Raw genomic sequence first — 6,141 nt, 5'->3', positions numbered from 1 at the left:
ATTCAAAGAGTGCTACAAACCCCTCCCCCGCCCAGCTTTTGGTAAGGCAGACCATTGTTCCATTCTGCTGCTGCCTGCATACAGACAAAGACTAAAACAGGAAAAACCAGCTTCCAGGGTTATTTACAAATGGGACAGTGAGGCTGAGGAGGTCCTGCAGGACTGCTTTGAGACAACTGACTGGCAGATATTTGTGGATGCAGCTGATGGCAACATCAATGAACTCACAGACTCTGTCATTGGATATATTGGAAAGTGCATGGATGATATCATCACAAAAACCACTGTCCGCATATACCCAAATCAGAAACCCTGGGTAAATAAAGACGTTCGCGCCAAGCTAAAAGTGCGGACCTCTGCCTTTAACTCCGGGGATGCTGATGCATATAAAGCAGCCAGGTATGACCTCCGTAAGTCCATAAAAAAGGCCAGAAAGGACTACAGGGACAAAATGGAGTCCAGCTACCACAGCTTTGACACCAGGCGACTGTGGAATGGACTGCGCTGCATCACTGACTACAAGAAGGCCAACGCAGTCAGTGTCCAGCCCACTGCATCTCTCGCAGACGAGCTTAACAACTTCTATGCTCGTTTTGATGCAGACAACAGAGAGCAGATCCTCTACCCTCAGGAGGACAGTGAGGCTGCAACTTTAACTCTGAAAACAGAAGCTGTGAGATGGACCTTTAAAAAGGTCAATCCTCACAAAGCTCCAGGACCGGACGGCATCCCAGGCCGGCTACTCAGAGTGTGTGCAGACGAGCTGGCACAGGTGTTCACCAACATCTTCAACCTCTCCCTGAGGCAGTCAGTGGTCCCCACGTCCCTCAAAGCATCCACCATCATTCCCGTTCCCAAAAAATCAGTGGTCTCCTGTCTGAATGACTACCGTCCTGTTGCACTGACATCCGTCATCATGAAGTGCCTGGAGCGGCTGGTCTAAGGTCACATCTGCTCCTCCCTCCCTGACACACTGGACCCTCTTCAGTTTGCCTATCGGACAAACAGAGCCACAGAGGATGCCATCGCCCTGGCAACACACACCACCCTCACTCACCTGGAGAAAGGGAATACATATGCAAGAATGCTCTTCATCGACTACAGCTCGGCATTTAACACCATCATCCCCTCAAAACTTGCCACGAAGCTCGTCGACCTTGGGCTGGGAACACCGATCTGCAGATGGATTCTAAACTTCCTCACAAACAGGCCCCAGGTGGTGAGAGTTGGTAAGCACACTTCCTCATCACTCATCCTTAACACAGGTACGCCACAGGGTTGTGTGCTTAGCCCCCTCCTATATTCCCTGTTCACACACGACTGTGTTGCTAAACATGAGTCCAACATCATCATCAAGTTTGCTGATGACACAACCATCATAGGCCTCATCATAGGTAATGATGAGACGGCCTATAGAGAGGAGGTGATGGCACTGTACGAGTGGTGCCTGGAAAATAACCTGACTCTCAACATCAGCAAAACTAGAGAAATGATAGTGGACTACCGGAAACGACCAGTCAGGGAACACCAGCCCATCCACATCAACGGTGTCAAGGTCGAAAGGGTCAGCAGCTTCAAGTTCCTTGGAGTCAACATCACTGAGGACTTCTCCTGGACCCTTCACACAGACACTGCTATCAGGAAAGCTCGCCAGCGGCTTTACTTCCTGAGGAGGCTGAGGAGGTTTGGCATGAACGCCAGCATCATCTCAAATTTCTACAGGTGTGCAATCGAGAGCTTGCTGACGAGCTGCATCACAGTTTGGTACGGAAGCTGCTCTGCCAGCAGCCGTAAATCACTACAGAGGGTGGTGAAGGCAGCAGAGCACATCACTGGCACGAGGCTTCCTGCCATTCAGGACATTTATCACCAGCGATGCCTCCGTAAAGCACACAGCATCATCAAGGACCACAGCCACCCAGCACATCAGCTGTTCTCCTTGTTACCATCTGGCAGACGTTACAGGAGTCTGTCTGCTCGGACTACAAGACTTAAAAACAGTTTCTACCATCAAGCCATACGACACATCAACCACAACACTTAAACACACACAACACAGGACTCAGAAGCTACCCTGCAGCTTCACAAGTACTCTGTTTAATCTGCACTGGTCACTTCACTTTATTGTTATTGATATTTATATTTAAAAAGTGCAATACTGTAATTTTCTGCTGCTCATTCCTGTGCAATATCCCATCTGCCCTCCCGTCATATTTCTTTTCAAGATTTTCTTATTTAATCACTAGTGTACATATATTAATATTTATAGATACATATATATTTAGTCATCTTTTCTCTTTTACCATGTCTCTCTAATATTTTGTTCTTTACTATTTTTCTATTTGTTATTTTATTTTATTATATTATATTTTATTATATTTTTTCCTACTGTATCATGCTGCTGAGAGACCGCTGCTCGTCAAACACATTTCATTGCGATGTTGACCCTGTGCTAACTTGCATATGACAAATAAAACTGAAAACTGAAAAACTGAAAACTGAAACTGCCTCCAGCGGAGGCCTGATGGCCACCCATATGGCAAGCAGAGGCGGCGGAGCAGGAGTGGAAGTGAGCCGGGTCTCAGAGGCAGCTGGGCAGACGGCCGGCACGCAGGACCATGCAGCCTGCATGCCGAAGCGGACAGCATGCCGCCCTCAGGCAGGACCCCCGCGCACCTCGACCTCCATCTCCAGCTTGGCAGGTCCCGCTGGCGCGCCAGCCTCCGGCTCACCCCGAGCCGCGCGCTGTCCACCCTTACAGTGATTACCCGGTTGCTGTAACAGTAGCCTATATTCAATGGCTGCAGCCCTCCTGCTGCCAGCTGTACACATCAACACCAAAAACAACAACAGCACAAGCAGGGCACTGGTTTTAAGCTGGTGAGGCATGATTGTAGATGCAGTGAAGATGAGTCCACCTCATCTGCAGCAGCATCGCAGACCACGGCTGCCACAATAATAAAGCATTTTTTATTTAATTATAAATAAATTATTTCTCCTACTTATGTCCTGGGTTTTAAGTAATTAATAATACAAAAGGAAAAATCACAAAAAACACTTAAGGTCATGAAAATTAATTGCGATTTAGCAATTCAATGAGGCATCCACCTGATTTATTGAAAAGTATCGGTATTGGTATCGGCGATACTGGCCCGTATTTACTTGGTATCGGATCGATACCAAAATATGCAGTATCGCACACCACTAATTTATGAAGAAGAAACGGTACTTTTACTCCGCTACATTTGCAAAATTCAACTCGTTACTTAAAAAAAAAAAAAAATATATATATATATAGTTAACACATTAGATAACATGCCGCTAGTGGAGTTTCCGGTAACTTTTTTACCAATGAGACGTGGCCATACAGTCACATGACCAGTTTGAAACCGTGGCGGGCAGAGCGGCCCAAGCGTTTCAAAGTAGCGGACACACGGAAAGAAGAAATATGATGGCAGAGTCTACGCTAGAGCTGAAGAGGATGAACACCTTTGGCCTCACATACAAAGAATGTTTCGCTTAAAAGCAGCACAAAAGAACAGCTATGTCTGCAGTGTCGGTGTCTTCAGGGAGAGCCAAAACAAACCAACTTTTCAGCGTGAAACAAATCAGCTCGTAACCTGATGAAACGGTAAGTTTTCTCTAAATATCTTTTTAGCTGTGGTTAGCTGGATGTCAGTCTTATGTTACAGCAGCTGTGTCGAGCTCGAGCTGCGAGTCATATTTTCGGTGCTACGTTGTAGTGAGATAAGTTTGTGGGTGTTTTGTGCAGCTTCAGCTGTCCTTTTAACTGCTCGCTGGTTAGCTAGCGTGAGCTATAAGCTAACAGCTAGCCTGGTTAATGACGCTAGATTTCCACGAACATGCAAACAGCTCGTCTCTACTGCTTTAACTGTTAAACAGAAGGCAATACTGCGGCTGACAGGGTTTATTATGTGAAACAGCAGTTTGTTTCGTTTAAACAGTCTGCATTAAGCTGGGCAAACACTGTGCGAGTTTTTTCAGTCACGTTATTCCGCTCCTGCTCAAACTGTACAATTAAATCGCAGAGGTTAGAAGTTCGTCGGTCACGATGCAGGTCTCACACTATACGGCCTGATGCTCTGATGCGACCTGAGTGCTCAAACTGTGCGCCCATAACATGAAGCTTATACAAAATCTGTCCCTCGCTCTCCCTCTCTGTCTTTCACTCACACAGACACACACACACACCATCAACTGCTAAATTACTAATGAAAAACATTGACCAGGCAGCTGTGATTGAGCAGCAATGTCCATCCAACTCTTCATGGTTGTTGTAGTCGTGATAATTTTGTGAGGCCACATCGAAAAGCCTCGGATACGGAAGCGTAGAGCTGCCACCGGGGCAAAAGAAAAAAAAAAATAGAGCTATGTCACGTTATAACATGAAAGGTTTATTGTTCTAACAATATACTTTTAATGTTTGTACAATATACCTTTCATGTTTGAACAATATAATATCACGTTATTGCAATATACATAATTATCACATTCGTACAATATAAATATTATATTGTTTAAACGTGAAAGGTATGTTGTTAGAACAATAAACTGTTTACGTTATAACGTGATATAGCTCTATTTTTCTTTTGCCCCGGTGGCGGCTCTACGCTTGCGTACTCGGATGAGCCTCATCCTACAAGTTGTGCCTCCATCTCTTGTGTCCAGATCACACGCTGCGCTGCCGTGCCGCTCCACCTTTTCTTTCATTTCTGTGTTTGTGCTGCGCAGTGTGAGAGGCGACAGGATTTCAAACTGGTTTGATTATCATGCGACCATACAATTAATGATTGGGAGCTGGTCGTGAGGTGTTAACTGCTTATCGTTACCCCATGTATACTACACGATGCACACACGATTAAGGCAAAACACGGCCGATCCCCAAAACGGTTGCGCGACTGAAAAATCTGCTCAAAATGGGCCAAATCGCACTGTGTATGGGCAGCTTTTGGAGGCTTCCTCCAAACAAACATCTGCAGCTTGGCAGTGTATACAGCACTATAATGACCAGACCTAATTCTTTTGAAAACCTTACATCTTTCCACAGGTCTCCACTTCATCAGACATCACCTAGACACAGAGCTGGATGAGACCAGCACAAACAGCAGCCTAACCGACGAAGATGATGGATCCATGGGGTGAGGAAAGCCAGAAGCAGAGGAACTGGAGAGATACCTTTCACTGTCCAATCACTGGAGGTGTGGATGTATTGCATGGCTTTCCTCAGATCAAGAAGCTGTGGATCAAAGACTTTAGTCACGCAGGACTCCTGTTCACTGCTAAACGGTCGCAGCTTCACAGCAAGAACCTTGAGAGCCTCCATCTCAAGCTGAAGCACCATTTCACTGACTGAAGAAACAATTTATGGTAAAGTGAGCCATACACATATGTACATCCACATAGTGGGAATTTGTATGTGTCTTTTATAATTAGTTTTACTCTGATTTCAGTGTTTATTTGTGAGTGTAGTTTTTACATTTTTACATATTACATTGTGCTAATCCACTGTCTATACTTCAGGGTTTTTTAGTATACAAAATAAGTTTTGTTAGAATGTCTATTCTTGTGGAATTTTAGCACAGATGTTTTTTTTTGTTTTTTTTAATTCCTGCTGTCCGCCTTGGGAATAAACTTTTCCTGATTATACCTGTTGCATCTGTGTCATTTGTTTCTGATTTACTTAATCCCTCCTTCTATTTAAAAAAAAAAAAAAAAAAAAAACACAACACACCCCCAGTATGACATTCTGGCGCATCAGCTGTAGTCTGTTATGTTGAAGCTGCCTCGTTCTAATGTTTTCTCTGAGGCTGCTGTAAATGCGAATATATTCACTGTGGGTTTTGCTTGAAAAAGCTTTACGTTGTGAAAAACTGAAATCTTGAAATTAGAATTGTTGTGCCTTATTTTGTGGATCTTTTTACATATATTCCTTTTGAAAATACTAAAATTTGTATATTTATTTATTTTTGATTGTCTGATAGCATTTATTTATAAAATAAATCAGACATTTCAAACAGTTACTCGCTACTTACTCAGTACTTGAGTAGCCATTTCACCAAGTACTTTTTTACTCTTACTCGAGTAACTTTGACGACTACTTTTTACTTGAGTAATAATATT

At 44.0% G+C, this 6,141-nt stretch overlaps 1 long non-coding RNA gene across 1 annotated transcript; it reads left to right on the top strand.

Moving 5' to 3' along the window:
• Window positions 1-3,323: 3,323 nt before the first annotated feature.
• LOC109204454 (uncharacterized) lies at window positions 3,324-5,674 on the top strand. The gene is made up of 2 exons (XR_002063933.2): window positions 3,324-3,631; window positions 5,069-5,674. It is a non-coding gene; the product is annotated as an uncharacterized LOC109204454 (long non-coding RNA).
• Window positions 5,675-6,141: the final 467 nt, after the last annotated feature.

This window comes from Oreochromis niloticus, linkage group LG12, assembly GCF_001858045.2.
Source record: "Oreochromis niloticus isolate F11D_XX linkage group LG12, O_niloticus_UMD_NMBU, whole genome shotgun sequence".
NCBI lineage: Eukaryota > Metazoa > Chordata > Actinopteri > Cichliformes > Cichlidae > Oreochromis > Oreochromis niloticus.
Note: the sequence above shows the minus strand (reverse complement) of the source record. Positions and strands in the feature narration are given on the sequence as shown.